A 16,674-nucleotide genomic window follows, 5' to 3' on the forward strand; every position below is an offset into this window, starting at 1 on the left:
ATTGAGAAAAGATCCCCCGTACACATCCGGCAGCCTAGATACCCAAAAAATTCTCTGATGGAGAAATCGATAGACCTTTTAGCGACTCGGGTTTTATAAACACCATCACTGTTCTGATGAAGATTGTTATAAAACTCAGAAACTAGGTCAAGGTTGATGTCCCTCTCTAAGTAGACTACCGAGTCAAGTTTAAAATAGGCTAGGGTTTCGGACACAGAAGGACAAAATTCATCCATATACTTGCGATCCACAGATCGACATGGAAGCAGCTTGAATGTCCTCTGTTGAAATGCTTGCTCAAAATGGCGGTTTGGGAATCTACTAGAACCAGCTGGTTGGGGTCGAGAGGGAGCAGGAGACTTGGTTTTCTCAGCTGGGGACTTAGAAGAACTCTCACCGGCTGCTTTCTTCCTAAATAGATAAAGATTTGGACACGGTCGGGGCAAATGGGAGTCCACGGGAGCCACAAAGAGAGAACCGAGACAACACACATAGAGAAAATGTGATAAGAAGCTAAAACGCTAAGAATGAACAAATCTCGGAAGGAAGAAGAGTTACCTGGGCGCCATTGTAACCTTCGGCTTTTAGAAGATGATGGGTCGAGAAGACGGGAGAAAAAGAGGGGCGTCAGCTAGGTTATGAGTCGGTCGGCTAGGGTTTTGAGAAGGAAGAAGATCGGGAAGAGAGTGGGTGGGAGGTGTTAATGAGGGATAGTGCATGCAGGATCGATCGGACCGTCCGAACAGAGAATCTCGATCGATCAGAAACATCCCGACGGTTCATCCCGACGGTGGAGACCGATCAGATCTTCCCGACGGCCGGAGACCGATCAGATCTTCCGATCGGTCCTCGACCGATCAGATGTGGATCGATGCCGCGATGCCGGTGTCTCCCGATCGATCCTGGATCGATCGTGGCTGGATCGGTCGGAGACCGGAACCTCCTGATCGGTCCCCGGACCGATCAGAGGTCGATCAGTAGCTAGCGATACGTTTCAGAACCCCTGATCGGTCTGCAGACCGATCAGATATCGAATGAACTCTACTGATCGGTCGTAGGGACCGATCAGATATCTTCCTGATCGGTCCCTGGACCGATCAGTGTCTGATGCTCCTGAAATTCTGATTTCAGTAACTGAAATTTTTGAGCCGTTGTTGATCGAGAATTCTGAGAAGCTCAACAACCAAGAATTCAGAACCTCCCAAATTCATAACCTAGAACCGAAGGATCAACACCAACAATTGTGTTCAAAAATTGAACTCTTATGGCCTGAGCTTGTTTAGAGCCCGAAAGTTTCAGACTTCAAAACCCAAAAACTCAGACATTTGGAATCTTAGAGTTCCAATCTTAGAGAACCTTATAAAACTATTACCTATAGTGAACCAAGGTATTAGTTAAGACCTAGGATTGCTATGATCAGTTTCAAGTTTGTCAAAATATAACCAACTTGTCCTAGGATTGCTAAGATCAGTTTCAAGTTTGTCAAAATATAACCAACTTGTCCTAATTTTCAATCAAGGCATGTTAAGTATCAAGCAAAAATATCAATCAACAAATCAACCATCAACTATAATTGGATAATTTCTAGGCAAAAGTCCAACCAAGATTCCTTGATTGGAATATATGAGTAAGATCTAGGAGCCAAATACACATGAATTATGTAATGGCCTTCCCCATACTCAATTTATGTCTCTTCAACCCAATTATTCAAGGGATGCATGATACATTTTGAATAATTTGATTGATCCTAGCATCTCACCCCATTTCTAGCAAACAAAAATATTTTGTTAAACCTTATAGTTTGTGTGAGATGTTCCCAAGTTGCCCAAATTATTGTCTCAATTACTCTTGTCATTTTAATAGTCCTTATTGATCATGATGAAATCCTAAGGACCTAAGGAGCCAAACACATTCCCAACTCCCTCCTTAAATGACTAAATTCATTCTCCGGAAGGGGTTTGGTGAAAATATCAGCTATATTTGACTTTGACTCAACATATGTGAGTGCAATGTCTCCCCTAGCTACGTGATCTCTTATGAAGTGATGACGCACTTCAATGTGTTTGGTCGAATGATGGACTGGATTTTTAGTTAGGTTGATCGTGCTAATGTTGTCACATAGCACTTGTACACCCTTATAAGAAAGTCCATAATCCTCTAGGGTGTGTATCATCCACAACAACTGTGATACACTCTCTCCCATGGCAATATATTCGGCCTCGGTCGTGGAGAGAGCAACACAATGTTGCTTCCGACTCGACCAACTAACTAAAGATGAACCTAAAAATTCCCACTAGTACTTTTCCGATCCAATTTGCATCCAGATAATCGGAATCGGTATAGCCTATCAAATCAAAAGACTCAGCCACAGTCCTACTCTCATTGTGCCTTTGAGATATCTCAGAATTCTCTTAACTGCAATTAAGTGAGATTCCTTGGCACAGACTTGATATCTAGCGCACATGCCCACAGCAAAGAGTATGTCCGGTCGACTAGCTGTGAGATATAGAAGACTACCAATCATGCTTCTATATTGCGTTAGATCAATTGGTTTTCCACTCTCATCATTGTCAAGGCGAGTGTTTGTCGCCATTGGAGTGGACACTTCCTTAGAGTCACTCATATTGAATTTTCTAAGCATCTCTTGAGTGTATTTGGTCTGATGGACATAAATTCCATCTCGAGTTTGTTTGATTTCAAGTCCGAGGAAAAATGTCAACTCTCCTACTAGACTCATCTCAAACTCACTTTCCATGTGAGAAATAAATTCATTCAAATAGCCCTTGTTATTTGAGCCACAAATTATGTCATCGACATATACTTGGGCTACAAAAATGTTTTCACCATCTCTACGCAGAAATAGTGTTGGGTCTATTTGGCCTCTTACGAAACCCTTTTCTAGTAAATATGTTGACAACCTTTCGTACCAAGCTCGTGGTGCTTGTTTAAGCCCATAAAGTGCTTTCTTGAGCTTGTACACGTGGTTTGGAGCTCGGTATTTACAAACCCGGTGGTTGTTCAACATAGACCTCTTCTTTAATGAAACCATTTAAGAAGGCAGATTTAACATCCATTTGATAGAGCTTGAAACCTCTATGTGCAGCAAAAGCTAGCATCAAACGAATGGACTCTAATCGGGCCACGGGAGCATAAGTCTCATCATAATCGAGACCTTCGACTTGACTATAGCCCTTGGCTACAAGTCTTGCCTTGTTTCTTACAACTTCTCCCTTTTGATTTAACTTATTTTTGAAGACCCATTTAGTTCCAATAATGGTGGTCTTCTTAGGTCTAGGAACTAAGTCCCACACTTGGCTCCTTTCAAATTGACCTAATTCGTCTTGCATAGCTATGATCCAATCAGGATCGTGCAATGCCTCATCAACTAATTTTGGTTCAATCTCTGAAATCAATGCGACTTCATTAGACTCATTTCTGAAGAATGACCTAGTTCTAACCCCTTGTTGAATGTCTCCCACAATTTGGTCTTGGGGATGACTAGAGGCTATCCTAGATTGTCTTGGTGTTGATGGTGCCTCATGAATGGTCTCACTAGGCACAGGCAAGGACTCAATATCTGGCAAAGGATCAGATTGAGTTCTTTGTTGCCTTTGCTCATCAACATCAGAGTCAACTTCGACTCGTTCTTCATTTTGATCATTCAAACTTAGATTTCTAAGTTCAAATTGAATTTCTCCTATAGCCCTTGATTGATCATTTGAGTTAGGGATTTCTTCAAAAGCTACATCAGAGGACTCTTCAATCAATTTAGTCCTATTGTTGTAGACTCGATAGGCTTTGCTGGTGAGTGAGTACCCAACCAGTATCCCCTCATCAGCCTTGGCCGAAAATTTTCCAAGATGGTCCTTGGTATTTAAAATAAATACCTTACAACCAAACACCCTAAGATGTTTAATTGTAGGTGGTTTCCCAAACCAAAGTTCATGGGGAGTCTTTCCTAAAAACCTATGTATTAAAACTCGATTTTGCACATAGCAAGCTGTATTCACAGCTTCAGCCCATAAGTAGCTTGGTAGAGAGTACTCATTGAGCATGCTTCGTGCAGCCTCTTGTAGTACTCGGTTCTTTCTCTCCACAACCCCATTTTGCTGTGGGGTCCTTGGAGTAGAGAACTCATGCCTATATCCCTTTTCTTGACAAAACTCTAGAAACCTATGATTTTGAAATTCCCCACCATGATCACTTCTAATGGTTTTAATTGTTGTAGATTTTTCATTTTCAGTTCTTCTACAAAAGGAAATAAAAATATCTATAGTTTGGTCCTTATGTTTCAAAAAGAAGGTCCATGTGTATCTAGTAAAATCATCAACGATTACCAAGCAATATCTACTTCCATTCAATGATATTACACTACTGCAATCAAATAGGTCCATGTGCAATAAATCTAAAGCAGTAGATGTACTTACAGTGCTTTTACCTTTATGAACACCTTTTGTTTGCTTACCCTTTTGACATGCATCACATAGTTTGGTCTTGTGGTACTTGATGCTGGGTAAGTCTCGCACTAATCCTTGGTTGGCCAACTTCCGGATGTTCTTCATGTTTACATGTGCCAACCTTCTATGCCATAGCCAAGACTCTTCTTCTTTCGACATGAAACACTTAATCAAAGCATTAGTAGCACTTTTAAACGATACTTGATAAATATTATCAACCCTTGTGCCTACTAGTACCGTGTCAAGTGTGTCAATGTGTTTAACCAAACATTGACTTGAATGAAATTCAATTGTGTAACCCGTATCACACAATTGACTGACACTTAGGAGATTAAAAGTCATCCCCTTGACTAGAAGAACATTCTTGATGTGGAGACATTCGGATATATGAATGTCTCCAACCCCTATAACCTTAAGACTACCATTATTGCCAAAAGACACATTACCTCTATTTTTATTTTGTATGGTAGAGAATAGTGACTTGTCCCCTGTCATGTGCTTGGAGCATCCACTATCAACAAACCAAGTTGATAGACACTCCCCCTCGACCAATGCCTACAAGACACGAAAGACGGATGTTTTAGGTACCCAAATTCTGGGACCTAATGCATCTACAATGAGAGACTTAGGCACCCATGCCTTAGTCACCTTCTTCCTAGTCTCATGAACCCTAGAAACATGTGTTCTATGAAATTGGGTTCTTGACACTAAAGAAATAAAGCTAGACTCCTTAGGTTGGTATCCTAATCCAGCCTTGTTGTAAACCGCCCTTTGGGCATTTAGGATCATGTCTAAGGTCTTAGAGCTGGTTGAGAATTTCTCAAGCATTTTCTTGAGCTTCTCAATTTCACCCTTCAAGATTTTGTTTTCATCCTCTAGGGCCTCTTGATAAAGGTCATCGACCTCATCTTCCCTAAGGGCCCTTAATTTCTCTATTTCATCTTTTAGCAGTTTAGTTTCTGTTTTTGATTTTTTGAGGGAAGTAGACAAATGTGTAATTGTTTTATAACACTTTTCTAAATGGGGAGATGTTACCTCTTCATCATCCGAAGATGATGAAGTCGCGGCTGAAGAGCTTGAGTCCTCACTCTCGGACTCCTCTCTTGCCATGAGGGCTAACTGCCGTGTACTCTTCTCCCTCTTCTCTTCCTCAGATGAACTTGAAGAAGACTCATCCCATGTAGCTTTTAGAGCCTTCTTCTTCTTGACTCTTTCCTCCTTCTTTTTGGCTCGTTCCTCCTTCCTTTTTAATTTCAGACACTCGCTCCGATAATGTCCCTTTTTGCTGCACTCATAACATGTAACATTAGTTTTGTCAATATTTTGTTCACTAGGTTTACCTTTCCCTTTGTATCTTCTGCTCCTTCTCATGATTCTTCTCACGAAGTTGGCCATCTCGCTTGATGATGATTCACCTTCATCATCGGACTCGGAGGAGGATGAAGATGAAACAATTTCTTTCTCCTTCTTCTTTTCTTTCTTCCTTCTGCCCTCCTTGCTCTTTTCTTCTGCAACCAAAGCAATACCTTTCTCTTTTTGCCCTTTCTTAGCAAGTTCATGTAATTCCATTTCACAAAAAAATTCATCTAACTTAACAATGGAAAGATCCTTGGATACCTTGTAGGCATCCACCATAGATGACCACAAGGCATTCCTAGGAAAAGCTTTTAGAGCATACCTTACGAGGTCACGGTTTTCTACTCGTTCATCCACCGAATGGAGACCATTGATGATCTCCTTGAACCTTCCATGTATCTCACTTACAGTTTCATTTTCCTTCATGACAAGGTTCTGTAGTTGGTTTAGGAACAAATCCCTCTTGGCGATCCGAGAGTCTCGAGTCCCTTCTTGGAGCTCGATGAGCTTGTTCCATAGATCCTTCGCACTTGTGAAAGGACCAACCTTGACAAGTTGATCCTTGGCTATCCCACATTGCAAAGTGACAACCGCCTTGGCATCGGCTTGTCCCTTGCGAGTTTGCTCGGTTGACCATCTCGATGAGTCAAGTTCCTTACCTTCTTCATCCTTTGGAGGTGAGAATCCCTCCTTGACGGAGAACCACATGGAGATATCGGTCTTGAGGTAATACTCCATGCGGCTTTTCCAGTATTGAAAATCTGCTCCATCGAAATAAGGTGGACGGTTGGTGCTGAGTCCCTCCTTCATGGCCATTGTTTAGCTCTTTGGGTTGTTAAGCCGTAATGAAGAGCACCAGGCTCTGATACCACTTGTTGGGATCTTAGATGGCTAGAGGGGGGTGAATAGCCTCTTAAAAAAAACTTAGACAGAGATTTCTACACAAAAATTAGTTAGCACAGCGGAAGTGGAAAAACTAAAACGAAGGAAGAAAAACACATACACAGCAGACACAAAGATATACGAGGTTCGGGGATAACTTGCCCCTACTCCTCGGCGTGTCCGTAAGGTGGACGACCCCTTGATCTTCGGTAGATCGCACCCCGGATAACTTCCGCTAAAGATGTCTCCTTCTCTGGAGCAACCTCTCAACAGAGTCTCAAGAAAGATTTAAATTAAAGCACGAGACTTAGAAACTCGGTGGCAAAGGAGAATAGGAGTGCTTACAACCACGCGAGAATTAGTAGCATAGCAGATTCTCACCCGAGAGCGCAAGAACTTCGCACAACAGAGACACACTTTTCTTTCAAACTTTCTTCCGTGCTCTTGTTCCCTCTCGTTGTTTTACCGCTTCTCAAAACCCGATCTCTCACAAATCTGGTCTAAATCACAAACCACCGCAATCTGGTCCAAATCAAGCTGCAATCCCTTCCTCCTTCTCCGATTCTCCGAACTCACACCAATGATATCACACAACATCAAGGCGTCTTCGAGCTCGAACCAATCCCGTGAGTTAAGCATATCGGATCACAGAAGATCCGTTGATGCCCGAAATGCACCATAAAACCAACAGAAGACCATTTGTCGATTCCTCTTACGAACTTAATTTGAAATTAGGCTTGAAATGATACCGTAAACCCGCAAACTCAAAAGCTAACAAAGACAGAGGATTACATCACATAAATGAAAGAGATATATCAAAAGCAGTGAAGGAATCGCTGATACAACGAACAAATCGAGTGTGGATCGGTCACCGACCGATCACATCGTTGGACCGATCGCAACACCGACGGCTCGAGATTATTCGATCGGCCGAGTGACCGATCAGATTGAGTGTGGATCGGTCCCAGACCGATCCACCTCTTTCTTTCTTTTCTCCCGATCGGCCTCCGACCGACGATTGCACCCGCAGGTAGCTCGATCGCAGATCGATCGATTTCACCTGTGCTCGAGTGTCATCCGATCGGTCATCGACCGATCCGGAACTTGTTTCACCGGACGGTCGACCGATCCACCGATTTCAGTTCCGGATCGGTCCAACGACCGATCCAATGTGCCATTGAAAGTCCTCTTTCTGACTTAATCCGGAGAACGAGCTACCGAGCCCTCTCCGACTTCATCCGGTCCAGAGAACGAGCTACCGAGCCCTCTCTGACCTAGTCCGGAGAACGAGCTACCGAGCCCTCTCTGACCTAGTCCGGAGAACGAGCTACCGAGCCCTCTCCGACTTCGTCCGGTCCAGAGAACGAGCTACCGAGCCCTCTCCGACCATTCCGTGCCAAGTCACCATACTTGGACTTTTCCCGTGCCAAGCTCCCTGCTTAGACTTTTCACCAGATGTCTTGACCCATCTGGATTTCCCTTGCCTGGCTTCACTCACCAGGACTTTCCCTCCCAACTGATCAACCTCGATCAGTAGTCATTCTGAGTTTAAACACTATCTGATATAAACTTAAATCAGTGTCAACATCAAAACAACAGCCAGGTCAGACTGTATCAACAGGACTGTGTTATAGTTTTACTGGGACTCGACCTCACTAGATCTTTTTCCTTCAGTAACTTACCTCACTTACCATTTGCAGACTTCCTTGATGTCAAGTCTCTTGACCGACCAGGACTTCCTACTAGATCCCAACTAATCTGGATTTCAGCCAGTTGTTAACCAAACTGAACTTTCTTCTGTCATATCTCAACTAATCTGGACTTCCTGTCAACCATCAACCTAGCTAAACTTCAGCCTGATGTTTCAGTCCTCTAAACCCATCAATTTCTACACACTTGGTAAAAAGTTAGACAAACAACACATCTAACTTTAACTTATTTGTTATACATCAAAATCTGATTATTATTACAATCTGCATCAACATTTCCAACTGCCTAGCTTCACTTACCAAAACTTTACATCTACCTAGCTTTACTTACTAGGACTTTTTTCACTATCTGACTTCACTTATCGGGACTTTTCACACCAAGTGTCTGCCTAGATTTACTCCTAGTTAAGTATCCGGTCAACCTTGATGATCTGACTATTCTCTCACTTCAAACTAGTCAACCTTTGACCAGAAGAGATTTGCACCAACATTCTCCCTAATAGATAATTACACATGTAATCTTCATATATTGTCAAATATCAAAACTCAAGCTTAAAATAAACTAGTCAACTTTGATACAAGGACAATTGCACCAACATATGTCACATCAATATTATAAATTTTTATTGAAATATTTCTAATGGTTAAAGAACCTTTTAGGTCAAATTTATAAGATGTAGTCATGCATATTATATTAATTTCAAGGAAAAAAACTAATTTAAAATTTTACTATTCCTCTTAAGCTAGAAACTTGAAACATCACCTTTATAATACAAAATTTTTATAAATTTTACATTGGAGATGCGGTTTGAATTTCAAACATGATACATTACCGTTCTAATTATTTATGGTACTAACTATCTAGCTAAGATCCATTAACACTTCTCGATTCATCATCTGGGGAGTTGAAAAATTTTGATAGGGTCACTGGAATTAATCAGGTAAGAACGGGAAATCTGTATTACATTTATAGTAATTTGATTTATACTAGGTAAAAGTCAAAAAGAAACCTCTTATTATCTTTTTGGAAAAAAAGTATTCTTTTAAAACAATAAATAATAATGGGCGATGCAGACTAAAAAGACGAAGGAATTCTAAAAACTGATAAATGTCTGAGCCCAGGTTCTAACTGGGGACCTTTAGTGTGTGAGACTAACGTGATGACCAACTACACCACCCAGACAACAATTAAATCGAGGATCTATTGATATTTAAAGATATATAGGTTTTTTAAATATATTAATAATTAAATTTACCTGAGATTGACCTTAATTCACCTCATCGGTTCAGATCGTGATTCGCTACTGGACTGAGCAAATTTGACTTGTGAGCTCGTTTTTGACCTCAACTAGTAACTACATTTTCAGTTTGATTCCTATAAGTTGCTTGAGTCATAGGAAAAGTGCGTTTTATATCTGGTTTGCAAATGCTTGATGAGAAAAGTGCAGAAAATAGGCAGCTGTGGGTTCAACTTGTTCTTGTATTATATAAACTCTAGTTTAGTACTTACTATATAAAGATCCCAGCGTCGCGCCTTCTTGATAACTTTCTTTGTCGTCGCTGATGGAGTTCCACCTCGACAACCCCTTCCAATTTTCCGGCGAATGCAGCGAGAAAATCATAGTCGCCTCCCTCTTCTCCGCCAAGGATCTCCATGTCGCGGCCGTCTCCGTCCCCCACACCCTCACCCTCCACCATGACATCAATAAATATCATGCGTAGATCTTATTTTTACTCCCGATAATTTTCAATTAATTATCTAAGAAGATGTATAACTTCTATTGTCGACCTTCTAGGTATTAACCCAAATTGATTTTCAATTACCGTGGCCTCCTTTATCTTTTTTTCTATTATTTTTTCCTAAAATTTCATGATATGACTCATTAGTTTAATACCCCTATAGTTTATATAATTTTATATGCTTCCCTTGTTCTTATATAAGGGAACTAGAGTACTTATCCTTTGTTGATAAGGTATTGTTTTATTTTCAAAATCATGTGTTAAATAATTTTATAAAAGATTCAATACCTTATTTCCCTAGGCACTTCCATACCTCTATCGGAATATCATTTGGTCCAACAGCTTTTTTATTGCGCATCTCATTCAAAGTTATTCTACTTCTTTTTGAATTCTATTATAAAAATTTAAATTTCTATATGGTCTACTTAAATTACCTATGTTAAGTTGGTTACCTAAACCTTCATTAAAAAGTTGATGAAAATATCTCTTCCACTGCTCTTTTATTTCTCCATCATTTACTAGTATCTTATTACATTCAGCTTTAATACATTTTATTTTGATAAGATCTTTGTCTTTCTTTCTCTCAATTTAGCTATTCTATAAATGTCTCTTTACCCTTTTTTTTTATCTAATTTTTGATATAATCATTCAAAAATTAATTCTTTGCTTCTTTCACTAATCTCTTTGCTTATTTCTTGGCTATTGTATATTTTTTTAGGTTTTTTTCGTTCTTACAAATATATAATTTTTTTATAAGCTATTTATTTTTCCTTCACTTTATCTTGTACTTCCTCATTCCACCATCAAGATTCCTTACTTAGTGGTATAAATTCCTTTAACTCACCGACTACACTCTTAGCTACTATTTTTAATGTTGATACCATCTTATCTCATGTCATTTTAGAATCACTATATATTTTACCTAATGCTTATACTCCTATCTTCTGCTTAAATATATTTTGTTTCTCATCCTTAACTTCCACCACTTAATTTTAGGAGTCGTATATATTTTCTTTCTATTGATATTATACTTGAGGCATATATCCAACAATATTAACTTATGTTGGGTAATAGACCACCTTAAGCAACAAGTTAGCTTGAGTGACTCGACTAACCAAGTTCAAGTTGAAAAACTTGAGGAAGAAAATTCTGATTTGAAAGGTCAAGTCGATCGACTCAAGAAAACGTTGAAAAAGTTCGAACTGAGGTCCAAGTGTCTAAACATTGTACTTGAATTATAACGAGCCGTGTACAATAAATCAGGACTTGGTTACAATCCTAAACAAACAAACAAATCATACTTGTCATTAATTAGTCAAAATGTTAGAAGTCAAGTCCAAGCATGAGTCCAAACAAAATATTTAACCAAACCAATTAAACCAAACATATACTTAATCCCTAAGAGTCAAATTCATTACTTAGATAGGCCTTATCTAAGCTATGACTCAGGGGGAGCAACTAGAAAGACAATCCAACCAACATGATTAACCAAACTTATACACTTAGGATTAGGTTTACTTTCTGATTAGAATGGTTAGATAAAAAAGGTTTACCAAACCCTGCAACATAGCATCGGAATAGATTGAGATGATAGTACGTCAAAGAAGTTTTGTCGAAGGCATGTCTAGGTTGAATCTTGTGTATTCTACTTGGTGCACTAGACTTAGTGGATCTGACCGAAGCTATCCCAGTCAAACATGGGCTAGTTAGACCAAAATTTAGTATTAAGTTTTTTGAGCGGGAACAATTTGGAAAGTCTTCAGCAAGTACTCCACCGTCGATACACAAGAAGGTCATATGCTTCACCACTGAACTAAAAACTTATCCTTAGGAAGTCTGCTTAATTAACCCAAAGCTAAGTTTGAATCTAACATGGGTTCAATAACATTTTTCAATAATTCAAATTAACTTCAAACCTAATATCAAATCTAATTTAATTATTTATAAAATAAAAAAATTGTTTTAAAAAATTTAATTAAAATTATTTTTAAAACTTAAAATTATTTTAAAAAAAGAACTTAATTAATTTTTTTTAAAACTTAATTAGATTATTTAAAAAAACTTAATTAAAATTATTTTAAAAACTTAATTCAATTATTTTTAAAAACTTAATTAAAATTATTTTAAAAACTAAATTAAATTATTTTTAAAAAAATTAATTAAAATTATTAAAAAAAATAATTAAATTATTTTTTAAACAAAATTTATTTAAAAAAAACTTAATTAAATTATTTATTAAAAAAACTTAATTAAAATTATTTTTAAAACGTAATTAAAATTATTTTTAAAACTTAATTAAATTATTTTAAAAACTTAATTAAATTATTTTTTAAACAACTTAATTAAAATTATTTTAAAAACTTAATTAAAATTATTTAAAAAAACTTAATTAAAATTATTTTTAAAATTTAATTAAATTATTTTAAAAACTTAATTAAAATTATTTTAAAAAACTTAATTAAAATTATTTTAAAAGCTTAATTAAATTATTTAAAAAAAACTTAATTAAAATTATTTTAAAAATTTAATTAAATTATTTTAAACAACTTAATTAAAATTATTTTAAAAACTTAATTAAATTATTTTTAAAAAAAAAACCGGTTGTTCCGTCGACCGAAAACCTGGTTCGGTCGACCTAACGAGAATGTATTTTTTAATGTGTCGGTAGATCGAATACTTTTATCAGTCGACCGATATAGTAAATCGTAATAAATTTTTGACCGTTTACCTAACTTGTTTGTCTACTGGCGTAAATTTATCGGTCGACCGAACAAGTGTCCGGTCGACCGAACATCGATAACCTGATCACCGTGTTAAAGGGATCGGTCGACCGAACTTTGGATCGATCAACCGAACCTTGGATCGGTCGATCGATCTGTCTCTATATATACGTGTTCGGGCATAACACAGGCCTCACACCAACTCCTTCTATCCTCTTCTCCTCCTTACCTTCGAAGCCATTTCACCGGTTCTATCATCCTTTGGTGTGCGACAATGCCTCAGTATTCTCCTATTATTTTTTTCCTCTTTATTTACATATTGCTATTTTATTTTATATTTTATGATAGTGAAAAAAATAGAGCAATTGCGCAACGAGAGGCTAGCTCTCTTAATCCCAGTGAGGACCCTAGGTTTTCATCCGAGGAATTACGCCAATCTTTTCCAAATAAAAAATTTAAGGTGATAAATACTCGTTGTCTTGATCTTCAATTCTATCAAACTTACTGTCCTGAAGCTATAGAGATCAACCAATACTTTCAGCTAGATAGCATTGTCTTTTGCCGACATGCTTACAATCTCATTCTCTGTTCTGAATTTTATCACAACCTATGTGAACTTGACCACCATCACTATAGGACTAGAGTAGCCACCAAAGAGATGTTGTTTGATCTAGATATGTTTCTTCGATTTTTACGGATCCAACCTTCGATAAACTGTATATTTTTTAGTGCTTCTCTTCCAGACCCATTACTTGCTCCTTTTGCTCAGCTTACTCTTGATGTTATGTATGCCGATTTTTATGAGGGAGCTCGTCCTAAGAAGATGTCTACTGTACCATTAAGTCCAACTGATAACACCCTTTATAAAATGGTTGTTTCATATATTCATCCTTTATCGTCTAGGGATCAGGGGGTTCTGCGTCCTGTTTATCTCTTTTTAATGTATGCACTACGACACCATCTTGACTTAGACTTAGGATACTGGGTTTATCATTCTATTATCTACTATTCGGGGTACAACACCTTGAATAAAGTCCACATGATCCAGTGTCATGTCCTCACTGCATACATTGCTTCTTTAGGGGTCGGAGTTCACCGTGGTGAACTAATTGAGTTATCTGATTTCGATCTTATCGGTTTTAGGCAGTTGTCTTTGGTTGGGATTATGACTAGCACGGAGGGCCTTGTGTATAAATGGACTCATCCACATTACGTTCCACCGGCTGTTGACGAACCTATTGCTGAAGAAGATCCGATCCCAATTACTGCGCCTCCTCCGGTGTTTATTGATCCAGGATTTGCCATGACGCCTTACTTTGACTTTGCTCAGAGCAGTTCATATGCACCTCCTCCTCCTCAAACTAGTGACTTCTTTACCTGTCTTCCTTGTTGGTTGCTACTCGGAAGATCATACCGGTTCCGCTGTACAAAAATTTTGTACAAGTGTCGAACCTTTCCTAACAACCTGATCCTGTCCGAGCGCTGAGTCGACGGACGCTAGGGACGTGGCACTCTCCGCTGTCTTCGACTGGTGGTGTGGATCTCCGGCGGACCTGCAAAGAAGCCGAGCCAGGAGGGGTTTCCCGGCGACGACCCTCCGACGCTCAAGTCAGGCAGCGAAAAAGAGAAGCAGAGTAACGGTACTGTGGCTACAGTGATGAGAATCGCACACCTCCGTCGAAGTCTGGGGGTCCTTATATAGGACTCTGGGGAGGTGCGAGCACGATTCTCGATACATACACGCTTCCCCAAACATACCTCAGTAGGGTTGTGTCAGAAAAGCATGTCTGACGTCATTCCGTAATTGTCCGAGCATATCCCGGATGTGACGGTGGAACCTTCCACCGTACGATACTCTGTCCGATCCGGTCGCCGACCATGCTGTTTGTCAGCGGCAGGTGTCTCGAGGACGAAGTTACAGTTGTCCTTTTTGTCTCCTAGCGCTTTTGCTTGCTCCCGTGCCGAGCGGACCAGCCGCTCAACGTTCGTGGCCTCCGGGAATGCGCCTACCTTGGCCCGGGCGGTGAAGCCCTGCTCATGTGCTCGGATGGAATTGCGCCTTATTGTCATGCGGCTCGGCCGAGCGTTCCGCTCGGCCCATAGACTCTACTTGAGCATCGGAAACCCGACCCCTGGTCGGGCTATCTTTCGTTCGGTCCGGGAGACCTTTGGCTGGCTGTCCGGCCGGCTGGATGCTCGGTCGGCCCGCTACTCCGCTCGGCACGACCTTCGTTCATTCGCCCTTCTTGACCATTGACCTCCACGTGTCGTTGACCTCCTACCAATTAGGATTCCCCGTCCTTCTCACTGGATCACATGCCAGTTGGCCCGCTACTCCGCTCGGCACGACCTCCGTCCGTTCGCCCTTCTTGACCATTGACCTCCACGTGTCGTTGACCTCCCGCCAATGAGGATCCCCCGTCCTTCTCACCGAATCACATGCCTCCCCCTCAAGTCTAGTCGAAGGAGGCGCTAAGTCCGACTGACTGGACTACGTCTGGATGGTGTGTCTGCCGCTCATCCATCGAGATTAGTGTCCGGCCGTCCGGGGACTATGTAAGTAGGCAATGCCGCTCGGCGTGTCCCCGGTTGGTACTTGGATAGTTTCGTTTGCCTGCCTTTGTCACGCCGTTCCGGCATTGCTTACACTGATTATCCCTAGAAAACTCCTCGCCATTTGTGTAAATCCCCGTCATTAATGCTGAGCACGCGGCCATGCCCGCATGATGGTGTTCATTAAATGCGACTTGTGAGAGAGCGCCACGTGGTCGCGCATTCGTCACTGTTCACTCGAGCCGTCAGGTCTGATGTGACCTTTGGCGTTTTCGAATTTGAAAGTCAGATCCCTTCCTTGGATCCCGTAACCTGGATTGGACGGCGTCGGTTGATCGAGCCCAATGTTTATAAGCATCTTTCCTCCTCGGCCACTTCACGATATCGCGTGCGCATCCGAAAGTTTTCGCTTCTTCTCGTCCAACGCTCTGGCGAGCTCGCTACTTCGCTTTCTGGTGATCTATCCCCGCCTCCTTCGGTCCTATCCTTTGTAAGGTCCTTTCACCATTTTCCTTTCAGTTCCTTCGTGCTTTTCTTTGTACTTCTCGCTGTTATCGTGCTCGTTTGGCTACTGTTCCGACCATCTTGCTTGTCAAACTTCGGTTCCCTCTGTGTCGTTCTTTGTCTTCGATAATGGCCAGTTCTTCTCGTCCCTCCGACCTCGCCCCCAGTCTCTGGTATACCACCACCGAGAGCCGATTCGATGAGAGGGATGCGTTGAGCATTACCCGAACCTTTGAACTTCCCTCTGACCACGCACTGATATTAGCCACATCTTCCGATCGGCCAAACGACCCTCCGACCAGCACTGTTTGTTTATTCCGAGACCAATTCGTGGCCGGTCTGCGCTTCCCAATTCACCCGTTCATCCTTGAGGTGTGTAACTATTTCCGCCTTCCGCTCGGCCAACTCGTCCCTAACTCCTTTAGGCTGCTGTGTGGGGTGGTTGTCCTCTTTAGGCTACACGACATCCCCTTAATCCCTAAGAGCTTCCACTACTTCTACTACCCCAAACAATCCGAGTGGGGAACCTTTCTCTTCCAATCGCGGATCGGTCTAGTCTTCTTCGACAAGATGCTGACCTCGAACAAGCATTGGAAGGAAAACTATTTTTATCTTCGTTTTCCCGAGCGACCATCCTTTCGCACTAAATGGCAAACTACAGTGCCGAGCCCGCCGGATCTCGGTAAATATAAGAGCCAGCAAGACTACCTTCACGCAGCCAACTTGCTAGCCGGGCAGAGGTTCAACATCAAC

The 16,674-nt window shown here is 40.6% G+C and overlaps 1 non-coding gene across 1 annotated transcript; it reads right to left on the bottom strand.

The window, feature by feature from the left end:
* Window positions 1-9,513: 9,513 nt before the first annotated feature.
* On the bottom strand, window positions 9,514-9,587 carry TRNAV-CAC. The gene has a single exon. It is a non-coding gene; the product is annotated as a tRNA-Val (tRNA).
* Window positions 9,588-16,674: the final 7,087 nt, after the last annotated feature.

The sequence above is a fragment of the Zingiber officinale genome, chromosome 6B, assembly GCF_018446385.1.
Source record: "Zingiber officinale cultivar Zhangliang chromosome 6B, Zo_v1.1, whole genome shotgun sequence".
Taxonomy (NCBI): domain Eukaryota; kingdom Viridiplantae; phylum Streptophyta; class Magnoliopsida; order Zingiberales; family Zingiberaceae; genus Zingiber; species Zingiber officinale.